Source organism: Oncorhynchus keta, chromosome 35 (assembly GCF_023373465.1).
Source record: "Oncorhynchus keta strain PuntledgeMale-10-30-2019 chromosome 35, Oket_V2, whole genome shotgun sequence".
NCBI lineage: Eukaryota > Metazoa > Chordata > Actinopteri > Salmoniformes > Salmonidae > Oncorhynchus > Oncorhynchus keta.
In genome coordinates this window covers 27643514-27667316 of record NC_068455.1, presented here as the reverse complement: position 1 = coordinate 27667316, position 23803 = coordinate 27643514, and the positions used below count along the sequence as shown (strand labels likewise).

The window sequence follows — 23803 nt, the reverse complement described above, 5'->3', positions numbered from 1 at the left end:
TGTGGTGAGTCTGGTGCATGCACGCTGACTTCGGTCGCCAGTTGTACGGTGTTTCCTCTGACAAATTGGTGTGGCTGGCTTCCGGGTTAAGTGTGTCAAGAAGCAGTGTGGCTAACGTAGTTAACTTATTTACCGGTTGTGCAGTCCCTCTACCACCATCTCTATGATGGTCAACACCTTCTCCTCCAGCTGGTCCACATGTATGGTCTCTCAGCTCCCTTCTACTTAGCAGCCGGCTTGATATAGGACCGCTTCGTTTTTACGGTGTCACTGTCCCTTGCCACCTGACGGCAGAGACAGACTCGGCCACTCTCGCCCATCCTTTCTCTTTGGTCTCTGCAGTGAACCTGCAGTTATCAAGTCTCCCCAACAGCAACCTTTTCCTGGCTGCTATTTCCTCCACCATCACTTCAATCTCTTTTCTTGGTTATCAATTTTAGATTTTGATATAGCTAGTTTGATGGCCATAATGTGTGAAAAATAACCAAATCCGAACATCCCTGTCACACAGGCTTATTTACTGGTTTCAAGCACGTCACTAATGTCAATGCCACATAAGAAGATATTTACGAAGTTCCTAAGAACATTTTGCGGAATTGCATTTACGAACTATCTTATGAACTTCCATTTTTTTCCCTTAAACTTCTTACGTTTTTTCATAAGTAATGTTTTGTGAATCCGGGCCCAGGTATGTTGGCTGTTCCACTAATTGTGCACACCTGATCTTAATGAGTGCTTGTTTCCTTTTTTTTATAGTATCTGTTTGAAAAGGCTAAAATGAACAGCTTTGTATAAGTAAAAAAATAAATGCCTAAGCAAATGCATTTCTATCTATGCTTGGAGTTCAAAACAGTTAAACTAAGCCAGCAGTGTTGTTAACAGTCTTATTGAAACATTCAGTGAATGATTTAAGGAAGTTATTCAAAAATGTCAAAATAACCTTTACATTTTGTGTTCTTGGAACGTTATTTAATTATCTTCAAATAACCTATAATTTCCGTTCTCGAAACATTAATAAAACCTCACAGGAAGACTTTCATGGAAACCATAAAACCTCCCTGCAACCTAAAAATGAACATTCCCAGAACATGCGATATTTTCATTTCCGTTATTAGAACATAAAAAAAAAAAATCAGTTTTACTGGTTGGGAAACGTATGGCTTTGTTCCATTTGTGAATGGAACAGCACATGCAGATACACATGAACGGAAGGAAATTGTTAGCATAATTGTATATGGTTTTGGATCATTTGAGCTGTAGTTAACCTTGTGAGTCAGGTTATCATGTCAGTGAATGTAGTGAGTGCGGGGGAAGGACATGTCGCATGATCTGTGCCATATATTGTAGCCTCCACTATGATGATCTTATCTGTGATCCGTGATTGTTGTGCCAACACCAATATTCAACCTGCTCGGGCAACATGGTGACACAATTGATGCTGTGCTTACTGACTGTTTGAAGCGCTGCTTGGCTGGGGTCAATTCTACCATTGCCTGATACACAGCAAAATACAGTATATTTATTTAAGTAATTTGAATTTTGACATTTGAGTTCCCAAATGAATACACCCACTAGCATCAAAGAAACGTGTTTACGCAATGTGGCTGATGCAACAGATCAGAATGTTTAGCTTAAAGTGTTGATAAACTATTAGGCTATTTCTTCACATTATAAGAGCAGCAATGTACACATAAGCGTAAATGTTCCATTGGCGAAAATACCATCGTCAAAAGTACATGCATAATTGCATTTGCGGCAAATGTTTTATTATAAAGGTGCATTTTTATAGGGAAAATTATCTTCCCCAAACGTCAAACTCACGCGCTGCTTACATATACCAGTTAGGCTCTTCACAACTTGTAAATCGGATTAAGGTGCTTAATTGTTTGCAGTTATTTGGCCGCTTTAGTTGTGATACAAACCTTATCAAAATGTATAGGCCTATGGGCTAGGCTACATGAGGTGTGCGTGTCACGATCGTCCTAATGAGCGGACCAAGGCGCAGCATGATTGAAGTTCCACATCTTTATTACCGTGAAACTTTAAACAAATACAATAAACCGATAACGAAACGTGAAAGTAATGGTGCACATGCACAAACATAAACCAATATCCCAACAACACAGGTGGAAAAATGGCTACCTAAATATGATCCCCAATTAGAGGTATCTCAGATTTGGCCACACTGCTGTGCTTTTCACATACAACAGTGTCTAGGGTTTACAGAGACTGGTGCAGCAAACCAAAAACATCCAGTCTGCGGCAGTCCTTTGAGGGCAAAAACAGCTTGTTGATGATAGAGGCCGACAGAGAATGGCAAGAATTGTGCAAGCTAACAGGTGGGCCACAAGCAGACAAATAATGGCTTAGTACAACAGTGTTGTGCAGAACGCACAACTCGTAGACACAACTCACGGATGGGCTATTGCAGCAGATGACCACACCGGGTTCCACTCTTATCAGCTAAAAATGGCTCCAGTTGGCACGTGATCACCTACACTAGACCATTGAGGAGTGGAAAAACATTGCCTGGAACATGACAGTGAGTTCAGTTTCTTTGAGTGGCCTGTACAGGCCCCAGACCTCAACACAATAGAGCATCTTTGGGATGAGATGGAACGGGCTGATCGCATCATGAATATACCGCTGTCCAATCTGCAGCAACTGCATGAGAAAGTCTTGCATGCAACCTGGAAAAGAGAAAGGTATTCGCTTCTAAACACCATTCTCAGGAAAATGGCCTGGTTACACACAAGCATGCAGACGGAGCGGCTGAGAGCGGCTGAGGACCTGAAGTCGAGGGGCATTCCAGTGGAGTATACCGCCAGGAGAAGGACATGTCTGCGGAAATACTCGAACAGGCTCTCCCATGGATCGTTGTTGACAAGCAGAGTCATGGAGAAAGAGGGAAACCACCTCGGCAAGAGGACATTCACATCCGAGTGTGGCTCGGGCATTTCCAACGGGAAGATGGAACTGAATCGAATTTAACAGAATTAATAGTTACTGCGAGCTGTTAAGACTTTGGGTTGTTACGGTTGACATTGCAATAGGTCAAATATCTCCCCTATTTTCCCCCAATGATGAACAAGGGTGAGTAGACAAAAGTAAGTGTTCTTTATGAACACACTAAGTAGCATCAATTTAATAACGTATATATTAGCTAAGGATTAATGACACATTGGCAACATGGTGACAGAAGGGCGTATCAAGTTTATTCATGATATGTACGCATGACCGATATAGTTTTCACTTGTAAATAACCGATGTGTATAAGCAACGAAATAGGCGCCCTTATTATTTTCGGTTCCACCAGGTCTTGTTTGTGACGACGTCACACATTTTCATATCTGAGCGAGGGGCCCATTCTGCAGACAGGCTCATCCCCTCAAACCCCAGAGGCAAGAGACAGTCCTCTGACATGGGAGTCCAAATACCAAAGTACTTTCCCTCTTTGGTTTACTTTAATATCGTTCTTGATTTTTCGTTCATTTTTAGGTTCATGATAAGAAGGCAGATATGGTGCACAGGGTTTTTTATTTATATCGATGCATCATGGGGAATTTAAGGTCATAAGTCTCAATGTAAACGGACTGGGGAGTGACATCAAGAGAAGTAAGGTAATAGCAAAGATGAAACGGGAGATAGGTGACATACTATTCTGGCAGGAAACTCACTTATCCACCTGAACACGAGGAACACTTTGTTTTCTTCTTACAAAATGGGTAGAAGGGGAGTTGCATTCTTGATCCCAAATTCAGTTAATTTTGAGTTTATGTCAGAAATAAAAGACAAGGGGGTAGATTTATACTTGTTAAATGTAAAGTGGATAACAAGGAAGTTACATTATTTAATGTATACGCACCCCCAGGGAGTGACATGATCTTCTACAGGAAGTTACATTATTTAATGTATACGCACCCCCAGGGAGTGAAATGGTCTTCTACAGGAAGTTACATTATTTAATGTATACGCACCCCCAGGGAGTGACATGGTCTTCTACAGGAAGTTACATTATTTAATGTATACGCACCCCCAGGGAGTGACATGGTCTTCTACAGGAAGTTACATTATTTAATGTATACGCACCCCCAGGGAGTGACATGGTCTTCTACAGGAAGTTACATTATTTAATGTATACGCACCCCAGGGAGTGACATGGTTTTCTACAGGAAGTTACATTATTTAATGTATACGCACCCCAGGGAGTGAAATGGTCTTCTACAGGAAGTTACATTATTTAATGTATACGCACCCCCAGGGAGTGACATGGTCTTCTACAGGAAGTTACATTATTTAATGTATACGCACCCCAGGGAGTGACATGGTTTTCTACAGGAAGTTACATTATTTAATGTATACGCACCCCAGGGAGTGAAATGGTCTTCTACAGGAAGTTACATTATTTAATGTATACGCACCCCCAGGGAGTGACATGGTCTTCTACAGGAAGTTACATTATTTAATGTATACGCACCCCCAGGGAGTGACATGGTCTTCTACAGGAAGTTACATTATTTAATGTATACGCACCCCCAGGGAGTGACATGGTCTTCTACAGGAAGTTATATTATTTATTGTATACGCACCCCAGGGAGTGGCATGGTCTTCTACAGGAAGTTACATTATTTAATGTATACGCACCCCAGGGAGTGACATGGTCTTCTACAGGAAGTTACATTATTTAATGTATACGCACCCCAGGGAGTGACATGGTCTTCTACAGGAAGTTACATTATTTCATGTATACGCACCCCAGGGAGTGACATGGTCTTCTACAGGAAGTTACATGATTTAATGTATACGCACCCCAGGGAGTGACATGGTCTTCTACAGGAAGTTACATTATTTAATGTATACGCACCCCAGGGAGTGACATGGTCTTCTACAGGAAGTTACATTATTTCATGTATACGCACCCCAGGGAGTGACATGGTCTTCTACAGGAAGTTACATGATTTAATGTATACGCACCCCAGGGAGTGACATGGTCTTCTACAGGAAGTTACATTATTTCATGTATACGCACCCCAGGGAGTGACATGGTCTTCTACAGGAAGTTACATTATTTAATGTATACGCACCCCAGGGAGTGACATGGTCTTCTACAGGAAGTTACATGATTTAATGTATACGCACCCCAGGGAGTGACATGGTCTTCTACAGGAAGTTACATTATTTAATGTATACGCACCCCAGGGAGTGACATGGTCTTCTACAGGAAGTTACATTATTTCATGTATACGCACCCCAGGGAGTGACATGGTCTTCTACAGGAAGTTACATGATTTAATGTATACGCACCCCAGGGAGTGACATGGTCTTCTACAGGAAGTTACATTATTTCATGTATACGCACCCCAGGGAGTGACATGGTCTTCTACAGGAAGTTACATTATTTAATGTATACGCACCCCCAGGGAGGGACATGGTCTTCTACCGGAAGGTGTTTGATTTAATTGCCACAGAAACCTCTGGCACTCTTATATGTGGAGGGGATTTTAACACGATTTTAAATTCAAAATTGGACAGCACAAATCAAAATAGGAAAATTAGTCTAGTTGCTAAAAAGATCAATATGATATTGCTGGATCTAGGACTGCTAGATGTAAGGAATATACTTTTTACTCAGCCCGCCACACTGAATACTCCAGGTTAGACTACTTTTTCATATACAATGCAGATAGACACAGGCTTAAGGATTGTAGGATTGGGCACAGCAATTTATCAGACCATAAAGAAGTTGACCTTACTCTACACCTTGATAGCAAACCAAGAAATACTATATGGAGACTTAATACAAGCATACTGAATGGTCCTGCATTCAAGGAATCAATAAAGACAGAATTGAACATATATCTGGAGAATAATTATAACGGGGAAGTATCTCCTGCTACATTGTGGGTGTCACGTTCTTTCAAAATCGAACCTAGAAGCAGACCAGGACAAGGAGAGTAGGAAGAAGGTGAGTATTTATTTACAAGTGAATGTGAATGGGTAGATATATCCAGGTGGCGTAGCGGGCAGCGGTGGTGAGTTGATGGGAGTAAATAGGTGGATCCAATGGGGTAGCGGAATCCTCCGACGACTAGGCGGGAATGGGGTAAATGATCCGGGTGAGTAACTGAAGACAGAACAAACGGAGGTAAGTTTAAGGCAAGCAATACGTAAAAAACAACAAAACAAATTCTATCCAACTTGAGGCTGATACTATGGCACAACATACTGTTCATGGCTAACGATCCAGCAAGGAATGGATGTCAGGTCAGAGCTTTTGAAGGGGAGAGGTGATAATCAGGACAGGTGTGGAGATTACTGATGGGATACAGGTGCGGGTGAACATCGATCTCCCAACAAGCTAATTCGCCCGGCAACCAGACAGGGTGCGTTCCAGGACACCGGAAACACACTCCAGGACAGAAACACAGGCAAACACAGACTCGGGAAGCGGGATTCGTGACAGTGGGATGCAGCTAAGGCAGTTATTAGAGGAAAGATCATCTCGCAAGAAAGAGATTAAAGCACAGAAACTGCTGAAATTACAGGAAACACTAAGAAACTTAGAACGCTCTCATAGTCAATACAAAGACCCTCTTATATTACGAGAGATTCAAAAGGTAAAACAGGAAATTGACCAGATTTATAGAGAAGGTGTAGAGAGAAAGCTCAGGGCCCTGAAACAACGATATTACAAAGCAAGCTCAAAGGCAACCAAATTACTAGCACGGAGACACAGGAAACAACAAGCACAGAATACCATTTTCAAAATAGAAGACCCCAAAACAAATAAGATCACATGCAAATTAGATGAAATACAGAATGCATTTGAATCATATTACACAAATCTGTACAAACAACCAGAGAAGGCAGATGAACAGACAATAGAGCATTTTTTGAACTCACTTGATCTCCCCTCAATTGGGACAGAGCAAAATGATAGACTTACTTTTGAAATATCCACCGAAGAAATTAATAAACAATATCTCAACTAAAAGTAAACAAGTCTCCAGGCACTGATGGCTTCCCAACAGAATGGTTCAAGACCTTCAGCGAACAACTAACACCTCTACTTAAGGCCCTGATGGCTTCCCAACAGAATGGTTCAAGACCTTCAGAGAACAACTAACACCTCCACTTAAGGCCCTGATGGCTTCCCTTCAGAATGGTTCAAGACCTTCAGAGAACAACTAACACCTCCACTTAAGGCCCTGATGGCTTCCCTTCAGAATGGTTCAAGACCTTCAGAGAACAACTAACACCTCCACTTAAGGCCCTGATGGCTTCCCTTCAGAATGGTTCAAGACCTTCAGAGAACAACTAACACCTCCACTTAAGGCCCTGATGGCTTCCCAACAAAATGGTTCAAGACCTTCAGAGAACAACTAACACCTCCACTTAAGGCCCTGATGGCTTCCCTTCAGAATGGTTCAAGACCTTCAGAGAACAACTAACACCTCCACTTAAGGCCCTGATGGCTTCCCTTCAGAATGGTTCAAGACCTTCAGAGAACAACTAACACCTCTACTTAAGGCCTGTTTTAACTGGACTCTGCGGTAGGGGGGTCTCCCACCATCGAGAGAGGCCATCGTATATGTAATCCCAAAAGAGGGTAAAGATAAGAAGGAATGCAGTTCATGTAGACCTATCACAATTCTTAACACGGATTATAAACTATATGCATCAATAATAGCCAAAAGAATGGAGAACATAATCCCAGAATTGATTGATGGAGATCAAACTGGTTTCATACAAAATAGGCAGGCACAGGACAATATAAGGAGAACACTACATGTCATGGACCACTTTACTCAGAATAAGACAAGTGCAATATAAATAAGTCTAGATGAAGAAAAAGCATTTGATTCAGTGGGATGGGATTACCTATTCCAAGTTATGGAAAGATTTGGTTTCAACAAAGAAGTGATACAGTGCATCAAATCACTGTATTCATATCTGACTGCTAGAATAAAGATAAATGGACATTTGTCACAAACAATAAAATTAGAGCGAGGGGCAAGACAAGGCTGTAATCTTTCACCCATGTTCTTCTCCTTGTACCTCGAACCATTAGCACAGGCAATGAGACAGGACCCAACTTTAGAGGGAACAACAATAAGAGGCAGTGAAAAAAAGATATGCATGTATGCTGATGACGTGCTGTTGTTCCTTAAAGACCCAGGCTCAAGTGTACCTAGATTGATGGATGTTTTACAAACATTTGGAACATATTCAGTTTATGTGCTTAACATACACAAGACCCAAGCCCTAGTATATAATTATACCCCACAGAAAGAACTGATGAGTAGGTAAAACTTCTACTGCATCTCTTCATCCATTAAATATCTTGGCGTAAATCTACCAAAAGATACAACCAAACATTATTGCATGAATTACGATCACATCAACAAGAAAATATATGATGACCTAGACAGGTGGAATTCACTTCTCTTAGATCTTAGTAGTAGATTTGAAACAATTAAAATGAACATCCTGCCGAGGCTACTGTGTTTGTTTCAATCACTGCCCATAGAAATCCCACCTAAACAGTTTAGGGATAAATGAATATCAGGTTTATCTGGAACAGGAAGAGACCAACAATTAGATATAATACATTACAATTACCAAACAACTGTGGGGGTGTGGCCTCACCAAACCTAAAAGATTATTATGTGTCAGCCCAATTGAGACCTCCTGTGTGTTGGTGCAATTCAGAATATGAATCCAAATGGAAAGACATGGAGACTATTTTGACAGAGATACCCATACAGTCAGTTTTGGGAAATAAAGACATAGTAATATAAATATGCAATAGACAAAATCTTTGGATTAATTTTTCTCTAAAGACATGCTTAATGGTAGTTAAGCTAAATCATTTAGACAGAGAGGTCAAACTGCTGAGTTGGCCCGCATACGACCCCAGCTTCATCCCTGCATTTCAGGATAGCAGATTTAAACAATGGACGCAGAAAGGTATCACATCATTCAGTACAATTATAAGGAATAACTAGATAACATCCAGGACTTAAGTAAAAAACATGGCTTGGAAAAGCAACATTTTTACAGATACCTACAAGTGCAACACTATTTCTTAAGGGAGATTAAAGTGATTTGACCCTCGAGCACCTCAAAAATTATTCCAAGTATTCACTTGGGGTAACAAACAAAACAATTTCAAATCTTTACTTGGGTATTCAACCTCAAAGAAACAAACTATATTAAAAGGAAATGGGAGGAGGAACTTAACATTGAAATAACTGATGAAACATGGGTGAACATATTAGAGAGTCAACAAAGCTCCACCAACTCAAGGTCATGGAGAGAATTTTGTTGGAGGAATGTTATACGTTTCTTCATAACACCTAAACTGAAATAAAAACAGACTGGCTCACTACACCCTTGTTGGAGAGAATGCGGTTTATTGAGGACGGACCACTCTCATATCTTTTGGACCTGCCCCACAATCTAAACTTACTGGGGAGAAATATGATCTAACATTGGAAAATAATGGGATTTGACATAGAACAAACATGAATTTGTTTGTACTTGGGTGAAATACCTGATAACTTACACAATAGAGACAAGTACCTGTTGAAGGTCCTACTGGCAGCCAGTAAAAAGGCTATCACTAGGAAATGGCTACAAAAAGACCCTCTCACAGTGACACAATGGATAGACGTTGTAGAAGAAATACACCACATGGAGCGTATGACCTTTGCTTTAAGAACTCAAGAGGAGAGAGGTCAGGAATACTGGGAAAAATGGGTTTCGTGTTTGAAAATGGTCTAATTCAAAGATGTCAATGTAACTAATATGATGAAGGTATGATGTGCGCTGTAACTGGCAGATATATTTTGTTGTTCTTTTACTTTACTTTATTTGTACTTTCTTTGTGTTCCTCAATAAAAACAAAGTATATAAAAAAGAAGAGGTTATTGAGTGTTGGCGTCACATATATTTACATTGTGTTACCACAGACAGCTAGATGAAGTTTGGTTGGTCATTGCTGTATATAGGCTATGTAGATGTCAGAAAAAAATGGGTGTACTGTTATGATTGTCCAAGGACAATGTTTTTTGATTCATTACTATAGGACTTCATTCGGCCACACTTCAAGATGAAAAGTACAAATCTTTTAAAATGATTTCTTCCTTCATGATGGAAAAGAGAGACTAAAATTGTTGTAATTTTCTATCATTCCAAACACAGCATACATTTGATCATTTGGATTTCAAAACATTTTTGATAGATTTCTTCCTCCTTTTTAGGTTTTGGAACTGTATATTTCAGGGTAATTTCACATTGAATTACCATGCATTTTGTTCTTTATCACACATGTTTGTATCTTCATCTACTCCTTTTACTTATTCCTGTTACTCCTCCTCTCTACTGTAAGACATGACCTGCTCTAAGACAAGAAGCTAAAGGACACTTAATTTTCTGTGATGAGAACATCCGTCCTCTGTCTGACTGACTCAGTCTCTTCATTTAGTGGGACTGATAATGTCTTTGGCCCTTATAGTGCCTTCCCAAGTCAAAGCTCATTTCAACAGCCATACACCCTGAGATCAAAAGAGGCTTCAAATATCCCAGTGCAGCTATTAATAACATCATGCCATGAATGACCCTTCCTGGCAGTGTATTATTTTTCTCTGCTCATTGGTATTTATTTATTTGTTATTTTACCAGGTAAGTTGACTGAGAACACTTTCTCATTTACAGCAACGACCTGGGGAATAGTTACAGGGGAGAGGAAGGGGATGAATGAGCCAATTGTAAACTGGAGATTAGTAGGTGACCGTGATGGTTTGAGGGCCAGATTGGGAAGATAGCCAGGACACCGGGGTTAACACCCCTACAATAAGTGCCATGGGATCTTTAATGACCTTAGAGAGTCAGGACACCCTTTTAACGTCCCATCCGAAAGACGGCACCCTTACACAAGGCAGTGTCCCCAATCACTGCCCTGGGGAATTGGGATGTTTTTTTTAGACCAGAGGAAAAGTGCCTGCTACTGGCCCTCCAACACCACTTCCAGCAGCATCTGGTCTCCCATCCAGGAACTGACCAGGACCAACCCTGCGTAGCTTCAGAAGCAAGCCAGCAGTGGTATGCTGCTGGCATATGGTAGTTACAGTCCTTGGACTGTAAAAGCATGATGATGATAATGATGATGCTCATGCTCAAGGCCAAGTCTGTCTTAACTTCATTGAATCCAATGGAAGTTGCTGCTTTTGGGTGATTACATTTGATTATTTAGCCAGTTGACCCACAACCCCTTAGGTAAAGTGCTTCTCACACCAAGGAGGATGGAAAATAATGTTTTATTTTCACTTTAGAGCAACTGTATTCCTACTTAGTGTAGCACACGGGGATGTGTGAAACTTACTCCTCAGCCTGAAGTGTCCCCACTTGCGCCACCGACTAGCTAGCTTTTCGCATGGCGCCGACTGGTAAGATGCTTCAGGAGGGCGGTCACATCTAATAGCAAGGCATAGCCGAATCAGGAGGAAGTGGTACTCAATGTACTTTACATTAGCATCTTTTGCAAAGCATGTCATCTCTTCTAGATAGCAGTTTACTGGCCTTCTGGTCCCCTGGTTTTCAATCTTACTGTACCGAGTTCCTCTCAGTCAGTATTTGTCTAGTAGAATCCTATGGGGCCTATGTCTGATGAACTCTTAGGAGACATTGATTGTTCAATTAAGTACTGAGGTGGAATGTAAATAAGCACTATGCTCTGCCCTCTGAGTTAATCATCCATGGCCAGTGGGATGTTAAGGAGTATTGAATCTGCGACCTTCACAACCACTCTGTTTTCCTGGATGGACAACAGGCTTAATTACTGTAGGTCCCTTTGTTTGCACAAGGGATGTCAGAAGGAACCGACTCACTTAGAGAGCTGTGCTACAAATGAACATGTCCATTTCCTCCAAACTAATCACCCCTACATCACATTATGGAATTCTACCAATGAGTGCATAGATGGAACATTAGATTACATGGCTTTTCTTGGAACTGAATTGCTGTCTTGGAAATTCCCATGTTGGTTAGACGTTTGCATTTGTATCAAAGGTTAAAACCACTTTTTCCACTTATAGCGATAACATTGACTTAGTAAGTAATTGATTCAGGGAAGTGTATGGCACTGCGTTTGATGATGATAGGTTCTTATTTTTCAGAGTAAATAACTCACGGACACCAGAGAAGCTTAACCAAGTTGAATTCTACCAAAAGGGTCGACACAGCTGTAATTCAGACAAAAAAAAACATTTCACACAAGCACTGATATATAACCATTTCTCCTAGATTGAGTCTCCTCCTCTGCAACTGAACAGCCAATCCATCTCTGTTGCTAGACAGAACCTTAGTGATATCTGTTCTTCCTCACTTCATCTAACCTGACCTCTACCCCAAAGTGCTCACTCCTCCCCAACTCAAGGCTGTCATGGTTATTGATACCAGACTGTGTCTCTTCTCCCAGAACATCCCTGATGGCTAACAATAACATATCCTGACATAACTTAAACGTTATACATTACCCTCTCTCCCACAGTGACATTAGTTTCCAAGATCTCCACCCATCTCCCCTTCTCAATGCCTGCCGCATGTAATCGCTTCCCTGCACTCAACACATTCCAAGCTTAGTTGCACACACTATATACCTTCCTCCTATAACCCTTAACTTCTAGTGTAGACCCTCAACCTTAGCACTCCATCAGTGACATGAATACGTATATTTTCATATTCTCAGAAGCCAACAATGATGAGCTTTTCATCACTAGATGACAAACTGTATGAATGAATGCCACAGTTGGAGAGATTGTCCTCTGCTCTGTGGATGAACTCTAACCTAATCTGACAGGTATAGTTAATGTCATGTTTATAACACAGGTTTGTATTGTTAATGACTTGACCAATGATTCAGTTCACTTGTATCCCCATAATTAGTATTTAATGGATAAGATGTGTAATTTACGGTACACGCTGACCCAATTACAATGTATTTTATGCATGTCAAGAGTTGCTGTACATAATCTCTGTCAGGACCCGGTTACGAACCCGGGTCTCCGGAGTGAGAAACAGTCACTTAACCAACTGAGCCACGAATAGTTGGCAGAACCCAGAAGATGAGGCAGACACAACAGTACTTGAGACGGTGTATTTAATGAAGTAAAACGTGAAGTTCTTCAGGAAAACATGTAACTCCACAACCTCAAAAGGAATTCCACAAGAACAAAGGTAATCCTCCAAGACAAAAAGGTAAATCCACAAGGTGGAAGGTATAGCACAAAAAGCCTAAAAAAATACTCAAAAACAAACAAACAAACAAAAACAAAAAACAGAACTCCACCGGGATCAACAAGAGTTCACAGAGTACTAGGGCTGGGTGCTAACATACAAACACAGAGCAAAGGACTGAGGAAAACAAAGGGTTTAAATACAATCAGGGGAAACGAGGCACAGGTGCAAATAATAATGGGGATCAAGGGAAAACAAAAGGTCAAAAGGCACAATGGGGGCATCTAGTGACCAAAAACCGGAACAACCCTTTTTTTATTTTTTTATTTCACCTTTATTTAACCAGGTAGGCTAGTTGAGAACAAGTTCTCATTTGCAACTGCGACCTGGCCAAGATAAAGCATAGCAGTGTGAACAGACAACACAGAGTTACACATGGAGTAAACAATTATTATTATTATTATTATTATATTAACAATTAGCAAGTCAATAACACAGTAGAAAAAAATGGGCAGTCTATATACAATGTGTGCAAAAGGCATGAGGAGGTAGGCGAATAATACAATTTTGCAGATTAACACTGGAGTGATAAATGATCAGATGGGCATGTACAGGTAGAGATATTGGTGTGCAAAAGAGCAGAAAAGTAAATAAATAAAAACAGTATAAAAACAGTATGGGAATGAGGTAGGTGAAAAAGGGTGAGCTATTTACCTATAGACTATGTACAGCTGCATCGATCGGTTAGCTGCTCGGATAGCTGATGTTTGAAGTTGGTGAGGGAGATAAAAGTCTCCAACTTCAGCGATTTTGCAATTCGTTCCAGTCACAGGCAGCAGAGTACTGGAACGAAAGGCGGCCAAATGAGGTGTTGGCTTTAGGGATGATCAGTGAGATACACCTGCTGGAGCGCGTGCTACGGATGGGTGTTGCCATCGTGACCAGTGAACTGAGATAAGGCGGAGCTTTACCTAGCATGGACTTGTAAATGACCTGGAGCCAGTGGGTCTGGCGACGAATATGTAGTGAGGGCCAGCCGACTAGAGCATACAAGTCGCAGTGGTGGGTGGTATAAGGTGCTTTAGTGACAAAACGGATGGCACTGTGATAGACTGCATCCAGTTTGCTGAGTAGAGTGTTGGAAGCCATTTTGTAGATGACATCGCCGAAGTCGAGGATCGGTAGGATAGTCAGTTTTACTAGGGTAAGCTTGGCAGCGTGAGTGAAGGAGGCTTTGTTGCGGAATAGAAAGCCGACTCTGGATTTGATTTTTGATTGGAGATGTTTGATGATGTTTGATGTGAGTCTGGAAGGAGAGTTTGCAGTCTAGCCAGACACCTAGGTACTTATAGATGTCCACATATTCAAGTTTGGAACCATCCAGGGTGGTGATGCTAGTCGGGCATGCGGGTGCAGGCAGCGATCGGTTGAAAAGCATGCATTTGGTTTTACTCGCGTTTAAGAGCAGTTGGAGGCCACGGAAGGAGTGCTGTATGGCATTGAAGCTCGTTTGGAGGTTTGATAGCACAGTGTCCAATGACGGGCCGAAAGTATATAGAATGGTGTCGTCTGCGTAGAGGTGGATCAGGGAATCGCCCGCAGCAAGAGCAACATCATTGATATATACAGAGAAAAGAGTCGGCCCGAGAATTGAACCCTGTGGTACCCCCATAGAGACTGCCAGAGGACCGGACAGCATGCCCTCTGATTTGACACACTGAACTCTGTCTGCAAAGTAATTGGTGAACCAGGCAAGGCAGTCATCCGAAAAACCGAGGCTGTTGAGTCTGCCGATAAGAATTTGGTGATTGACAGAGTCGAAAGCCTTGGCGAGGTCGATGAAGACGGCTGCACAGTACTGTCTTTTATCGATGGCGGTTATGATATCATTTAGTACCTTGCGTGTGGCTGAGGTGCACCCGTGACCGGCTCGGAAACCAGATTGCACAGCGGAGAAGGTACGGTGGGATTCGAGATGGTCAGTGACCTGTTTGTTGACTTGGCTTTCGAAGACCTTAGATAGGCAGGGCAGGATGGATATAGGTCTATAGCAGTTTGGGTCCAGGGTGTCTCCTCCTTTGAAGAGGGGGATGACTGCGGCAGCTTTCCAATCCTTGGGGATCTCAGACGATATGAAAGAGATGTTGAACAGGCTGGTAATAGGGGTTGCGACAATGGCGGCAGATAGTTTCAGAAATAGCGGGTCCAGATTGTCAAGCCCAGCTGATTTGTACGGGTCCAGGTTTTGCAGCTCTTTCAGAACATCTGCTATCTGGATTTGGGTAAAGGAGAACCTGGAGAGGCTTGGGTGAGGAACTACGGGGGGGGGGGCGGAGCTGTTGGCCGAGGTTGGAGTAGCCAGGCGGAAGGCATGGCCAGCCGTTGAGAAGTGCTTATTGAAGTTTTCGATAATCATGGATTTATCGGTGGAGACCGTGTTTCCTAGCCTCAGTGCAGTGGGCAGCTGGGAGGAGGTGCTCTTGTTCTCCATGGACTTCACAGTGTCCCAGAACTTTTTGGAGTTGGAGCTACAGGATGCAAACTTTTGCCTGAAGAAGCTGGCCTTAGCTTTCCTGACTGACTGCGTGTATTGGTTCCTGACTTCCCTGAACAGTTGCATATCACGGGGCTATTCGATGCTATTGCAGTCCGCCACAGGATGTTTTGTGCTGGTCGAGGGCAGTCAGGTCTGGAGTGAACCAAGGGCTGTATCTGTTCTTGGTTCTGCATTTTTTGAACGGAGCATGCTTATCCAAAATGGTGAGGAAGTTACTTTTAAAGAATGACCAGGCATCCTCAACTGACGGGATGAGGTCAATGTCCTTCCAGGATACACGGGCCAGGTCGATTAGAAAGGCCTGCTCACAGAAGTGTTTTAGGGAGCGTTTGACAGTGATGAGGGGTGGTCGTTTGACTGCGGCTCTGTGGCGGATACAGGCGATGAGGCAGTGATCGCTGAGATCCTGGTTGAAGAGAGCGGAGGTATATTTGGAGGGCCAGTTGGTCAGGATGACGTCTATGAGGGTGCCCTTGTTTACAGAGTTAGGGTTGTACCTGGTGGGTTCCTTGATGATTTGCGTGAGATTGAGGGCATCTAGCTTAGATTGTAGGACTGCCGGGGTGTTAAGCATATCCCAGTTTAGGTCACCTAACAGAACAAACTCTGAAGCTAGATGGGGGGCGATCAATTCACAAATGGTGTCCAGGGCACAGCTGGGAGCTGACGGGGGTCGGTAGCAGGCGGCAACAGTGAGAGACTTGTTTCTGGAGAGAGTAATTTTCAAAATTAGTAGTTCAAACTGTTTGGGTATGGACCTGGAAAGTATGACATTACTTTGCAGGCTATCTCTGCAGTAGACTGCGACTCCGCCCCCTTTGGCAGTTCTATCTTGACGGAAGATGTTATAGTTGGGTATGGAAATCTCTGAATTTTTGGTGGCCTTCCTGAGCCAGGATTCAGACACGGCAAGGACATCAGGGTTAGCAGAGTGTGCTAAAGCAGTGAGTAAAACAAACTTAGGGAGGAGGCTTCTGATGTTGACATGCATAAAACCAAGACTTTTTCGATCACAGAAGTCAACAAATGAGGGTACCTGGGGACATGCAGGGCCTGGGTTTACCTCCACATCACCCGCGGAACAGAGAAGGAGTAGTATGAGGGTGCGGCTAAAGGCTATCAAAACTGGTCGCCTAGAGCGTTGGGGGCAGAGGATAAGAGGAGCAGGTTTCTGGGCATGGTAGAATATATTCAGGGCATAATGCGCAGACAGGGGTATGGTGGGGTGCGGGTACAGCGGAGGTAAGCCCAGGCACTGGGTGATGATGAGAGAGGTTGTATCTCTGGACATGCTGGTTGTAATGGGTGAGGTCACCGCATGTGTGGGGGGTGGGACAAAGGAGGTAACAGGGGTATGCAGAGTGGATCTAGGGGCTCCATTGTGAACTAAAACAATGATAACTAACCTGAACAACAGTATACAAGGCATATTGACATTTGGGAGAGACATACAGCGAGGCATACAGTAATCACAGGTGTTGAATTGAACCCTGGCCAAATCCTGACAATCTCTCTTAGAAATGTTTAATGTTCGAGATGTCCTCTATGGAAAAAAAAATATGAAAATGGATGCACTCACTGTAAGTCGCTCTGGATAAGATCGTCTGCTAAATTACTAAAATGTCAAGTGTAAATGTCCTCTGAAGTATATACAGTATGTTACAGCATGCTTGTTTTCAGCTTCCAAACAGTGAGATTCTTATAAAGTGCCTGTAGCGTAAAGGTAAAAGTTAATGCCTGTATGGGAAAAATGTATTATAATAATCAATGCATAATTTGAGCATGAGTGTATAGTCAACCATGTTTGACGTTCCTGTGAGATGAAGCTGTATGCATGGGCTGTTGATCTGTTCTCGTGCCTATACAGTGCCTGCACCATTCATGCAACGAATGACAATGACATAGAGTACTTCTGTACATATTAGTTTTTGTTCTTGTTAAAGTAAAACTTGCTGCCATCTGGCTCTTGAGTGATATTTCTGAGCTGCGTGTTTGTTAAGACGCCTTAATTCTGAGAAGGACTGTGTCATAGTGTGAAAGGTTTTCCGTTGTATGGCTTATACCTCCTTACCCAGAACACTACGGAAATCATCAAGCTCACAGAGGCAGGATTAGACAAGATTAAGAATAGAATATGGTGGTTTTTGGATGAGATCAATGAAATCCCGCGGATGCTTGATTTAGTTAATTCCAGGGTTTAGGGGGGAAAAAAAGAGATCTGTTTTGTACAAAAGCCAAGTTTAATAGGCCACTACTGTTTATGTCTCATATCTGGGCTATAATAGCAACCATAGGCTACAATAGAAAGGTTAGGCCTACTTTTAAATCAAACATCAAATAATGATTCATCCAGTCAATAGGTTGCCCATACACCCAGGGAGAGAGAGAGTGAGAAACCAAGAAGCACAATGCGAGAGTAATGGAGCCTGATGATGAAGCGTCATCATTGCCTAGTGAATCTCCTAGCAACAGAAACATCTGCTTTTGTGAGGACCAATGAGGTTGCAGAGGGTATGGTGTTGTTGCTTGTTTCACAGAAAATTATATTTTAAGATCCCAAGTGTTGGGTACTCTGAAGGGAGTATTAAAATGAAGCTACAGTGACTGCGTGTGAAGTGCAAACTTCAGGCAAAGCTTGTAGCTGGGATAATTGGGACAGACAGTAAATGTCGCAGCAACGGATGATCACACATTGGACAGATTCAGAAGAACTGATTACTTCATAGGCTGCCTACATCTGAAAGGACTGCGGATTTGCTTGAAGTGCTTTATGAACTGTTGAAGATTCACATCATAAGGTAATTTTATAAATGAATGTAGGTTATATTTGATCAAATGTGTGGGTTATTCTCACAAATAGCTGAGATTCCAATAAGATAAACTGAATAAAATAATTAACATTAAAGACATGCATTATCAGTATCATCATCAGATCAGTCAGTCAAAAACAAATGTTTTGTCTCACATCCAATCAGGTGAATGCATTATTTGTGTTACAGATATATATTTTTTGATATCTTGAATAGGAATACAGTCCCACTATGCCTAACTGCAGAGGGAGTAAAATGTGTTTTATAGCAGGTGTCATTCAGCTGAAAATTCACAAATTAGTGCAATATCCGAAACTCTCTCTGTTCTCTATCTCTCTTTGTCACACACACACATACCACACACGCGCACACTGACTCCCTAAGCACATACTCAACCCATAAATAGCCTTGTGTGGGATGATGGCAATGGCAATAAAAAAGTCAGCTCTGCCTACAAAGCACATGCTGAAAAAAGTAATATTTTTAATCTGGCCATTACAAATAACCTATGCAGTGAACATAAATATAAGAAAAGATAGCCCACATTTTAAAATGTTGCAGCATATCTAGTCCATGTTTTCCAGTTATGGAATACAGATACAAATAAATGTTCTGCGTGTGACTTTTTAATAAAACAGGTGTCTCTCTCCGGTCTCTATTCCTACCTCTCTCTCTAATTATCTCCTTATCTATCATTCTCCTCCACTAGAGGCCCCTGAAAGCAATGTGTGTGGCTCAGAGAGCAGCCCAAGCAATCAGGAGGATTTGTGGCTCTGGGCTGTTACTATCAGGTAATGTACCGTGGATATGACCACTCCTGCTGGGGCTGTTATATAATTCTGTGTCACTCCAGTAACCACATAATCTGTCCTTGCCAATGTGTTGAAAGAGAGAGATGTATCAAGGTTGTAATTGAAATTTTCCTTATTGTGCTTCAAGCAGTCGATTCCCTCTAAGAGAGATTCAACTATTCAACAACGTCGAAAGTTGCCTACTTCAAAAGGAAATATGCGGAAGAGGAGGATTTACATGGAGACCTACATGGTTGTTTATCAAAAGTAGGAACTGCTTTGTTTGTGTTTACATGTTCAGACATCAATTTGTTGTCCTATGACGTGACACTTTAAATGTGACTTAGATTTCTGTCTCATAACCATGACCTCTGTTTCCTTAGCACCTGATACGTCAGGAGGACCGCAGCTGCATCCTCCAACTCTCATTGGAGAAGCTGAGATTCTTAGAGGACCCTGAAGCCTACCTGCGACGCTCAGTGCTCATCAACAACCTGCTGAGAAAGATCCACCATGAGGAGGAGGAGGGTGAGACAGGGGAGGAAGAAGAAGATGAAGAGAGGCAGGGGACCTGTGATAGGGGCCCAGGCAGCCAGCGGCTGCTCTACCCAGACAGGAAGCGTGTGAAGGTGGTGGTGGCAGACTGCTGCTCTCAGTCCTTTGGACTGAAGGAGATACCCCACTACCACCTGGTGGCCTACCCCTCCTCCACGTGCCTCTATGGCCTGGGCACATGTCCCAGCATCTCCCCTTGCCACAGGGCACAAGTCCTGCTCTATAAACTGGATGATAATGGGTGACTCAGTGAATTGCTGCCAAAGTACGGGTAGAACTTGAGATGAACTATGCACATCGAAGTAATTGGCAGGGAGTGGTTGGGTGACAAAACCCCCTATTCAGTCAGAGCTGCATTCTGCATCTTGCAGTCTGATGCGATCTACATGCAAAATGGGAGACTACAGCTTCTTATGTGTGATTTCTGACAGGGTCAATGGAGCAAGAGTTCGAATCAGTGTCTGTGACAGCATGGGCAGCGCCATTTAGGCAATCTCCATTTTGAACAGTGGAGGTTGGAGGAGGACTGTCTCATTGTAATGGCTGTAATGGAATATATTATTATATATTATGGAAGAGTCAAACGTGGTTTCCATACGTTTGATGTGCTTGATATAGTTCCGTTTATTCCATTCCGGGCATTTACAATGAACCTGTCCTTCTCTCAACCAGCCTCTTCTCTCATGCCGACAAAGGGTGGCTACTTTGAAGAATCTCAAATATAAAATATATTTTGATTTGTTTTTGGTTACTACAGTACATTATTTCCTATGTGTTATTTCATAGTGTTGATGTCTTTACTACTATTCTACAATGTAGAACATAGTAAAAATAAAGAAAAACCCTTGAATGAGTAGGTGTGTCTAAACTTTTGACTGTTACTATATATATATATATATATACAGTGCCTTGCGAAAGTATTCGGCCCCCTTGAACTTTGCGACCTTTTGCCACATTTCAGGCTTCAAACATAAAGATATAAAACTGTATTTTTTTGTGAAGAATCAACAACAAGTGGGACACAATCATGAAGTGGAACAACATTTATTGGATATTTCAAACTTTTTTAACAAATCAAAAACTGAAAAATTGGGCGTGCAAAATGATTCAGCCCCTTTACTTTCAGTGCAGCAAACTCTCTCCAGAAGTTCAGTGAGGATCTCTGAATGATCCAATGTTGACCTAAATGACTAATGATGATAAATACAATCCACCTGTGTGTAATCAAGTCTCCGTATAAATGCACCTGCACTGTGATAGTCTCAGAGGTCCGTTAAAAGCGCAGAGAGCATCATGAAGAACAAGGAACACACCAGGCAGGTCCGAAATACTGTTGTGAAGAAGTTTAAAGCTGGATTTGGATACAAAAAGATTTCCCAAGCTTTAAACATCCCAAGGAGCACTGTGCAAGCGATAATATTGAAATGGAAGGAGTATCAGACCACTGCAAATCTACCAAGACCTGGCCGTCCCTCTAAACTTTCAGCTCATACAAGGAGAAGACTGATCAGAGATGCAGCCAAGAGGCCCATGATCACTCTGGATGAACTGCAGAGATCTACAGCTGAGGTGGGAGACTCTGTCCATAGGACAACAATCAGTCGTATATTGCAAAAATCTTGCCTTTATGGAAGAGTGGCAAGAAGAAAGCCATTTCTTAAAGATATCCATAAAAAGTGTTGTTTAAAGTTTGCCACAAGCCACCTGGGAGACACACCAAACATGTGGAAGAAGGTGCTCTGGTCAGATGAAACCAAAATTACATTTTTTGGCAACAATGCAAAACGTTATGTTTGGCATAAAAGCAACACAGCTCATCACCCTGAACACAGGAGCCAAATATAGGACCATTCTGGAAGAGAACCTGATGGAGTCTGCAAAAGACCTGAGACTGGGACGGAGATTTGTCTTCCAACAAGACAATGATCCAAAACATAAAGCAAAATCTACAATGGAATGGTTCAAAAATAAACATATCCAGGTGTTAGAATGGCCAAGTCAAAGTCCAGACCTGAATCCAATCGAGAATCTGTGGAAAGAACTGAAAACTGCTGTTCACAAATGCTCTCCATCCAACCTCACTGAGCTCAAGCTGTTTTGCAAGGAGGAATGGGAAAAAATGTCAGTCTCTCGATGTGCAAAACTGATAGACATACCCCAAGCAACTTACAGCTGTAATCGCAGCAAAAGCTGCTGCTACAAAGTATTAACTTAAGGGGGCTGAATAATTTTGCACGCCCAATTTTTCAGTTTTTGTTAAAAAAGTTTGAAATATCCAATAAATGTCTTTCCACTTCATGATTGTGTCCTACTTGTTGTTGATTCTTAACAAAAAATACAGTTTTATATCTTTATGTTTGAAGCCTGAAATATGGCAAAAGGTCGCAAAGTTCAAGGGGGCCGAATACTTTCGCAAGGCACTGTATACAGTGGGGCAAAAAAGTATTTAGTCAGCCACCAATTGTGCAAGTTCTCCCACTTAAAAAGATGAGAGGCCTGTCATTTTCATCATAGGTACACTTCAACTATGACAGACAAAATGAGGGAAAATAATCCAGAAAATCACATTGTAGGATTTTTAATGAATTTATTTGCAAATTATGGTGGAAAATAAGTATTTGGTCACCTACAAACAAGCTATATTTCTTGCTCTCAAAGACCTGTAACTTCTTCTTTAAGAGGCTCCTCTGTCCTCCACTCATTACCTGTATTAATGGCACCTGTTTGAACTTGTTATCAGTATAAAAGACACCTGTCCACAACCTCAAACAGTCACACTCCAAACTCCACTATGGCCAAGACCAAAGAGCTGTCAAAGGACACCAGAAACAAAATTGTAGACCTGCACCAGGCTGCGAAGACTGAATCTGCAATAGGTAAGCAGCTTGGTTTGAAGAAATCAACTGTGGGAGCAATTATTAGGAAATGGAAGACATACAAGACCACTGATAATCTCCCTCGATCTGGGGCTCCACGCAAGATCTCACCCCGTAGGGTCAAAATGATCACAAGAACGGTGAGCAAAAATCCCAGAACCACACGGGGGGACCTAGTGAAATGACCTGCAGAGAGCTGGGACCAAAGTAACAAAGCCTACCATCCACACACTACGCCGCCAGGGACTCAAATCCTGCAGTGCCAGACGTGTTCCCCTGCTTAAGCCAGTACATGTCCAGGCCCGTCTGAAGTTTGCTAGAGTGCATTTGGATGATCCAGAAGAAGATTGGGAGAATGTCAGATGAAACCAAAATATAACTTTTTGGTAAAACCTCAACTCGTCGTGTTTGGAGGACAAAGAATGCTGAGTTGCATCCAAAGAACACCATACCTACTGTGAAGCATGGGGGTGGAAACATCATGCTTTGGGGCTGTTTTTCTGCAAAGGGACCAGGACGACTGATCCGTGTAAAGGAAAGAATGAATGGGGCCATGTATCGTGAGATTTTGAGTGAAAACCTCCTTCCATCAGCAAGGGCATTGAAGATGAAACATGGCTGGGTCTTTCAGCATGACAATGATCCCCAACACACAGCCCGGGCAACGAAGGAGTGGCTTCGTAAGAAGCATTTCAAGGTCCTGGAGTGGCCTAGCCTGTCTCCAGATCTCAACCCCATAGAACATCTTTGGAGGGAGTTGAAAGTTTGAGTTGCCCAGCAACAGCCCCAAAACATCACTGCTCTAGAGGAGATCTGCATGGAGGAATGGGCCAAAATACCAGCAACAGTGTGTGAAAACCTTGTGAAGACTTACAGAAAACGTTTGACCTCTGCCATTGCCAACAAAGGTTATATAACAAAGTATTGAGATAAACTTTTGTTATTGACCAAATACTTATTTTCCACCATAATTTG

At 42.2% G+C, this 23803-nt stretch overlaps 1 long non-coding RNA gene across 1 annotated transcript; it reads left to right on the top strand.

The window, feature by feature from the left end:
* The first annotated feature begins 18322 nt into the window (after positions 1-18322).
* Positions 18323-20806, top strand: LOC118369231 (uncharacterized). Its single transcript, XR_004822518.2, has 4 exons — positions 18323-18594; positions 19316-19397; positions 19549-19664; positions 19781-20806. It is a non-coding gene; the product is annotated as an uncharacterized LOC118369231 (long non-coding RNA).
* The last annotated feature ends 2997 nt before the right edge of the window (positions 20807-23803 follow it).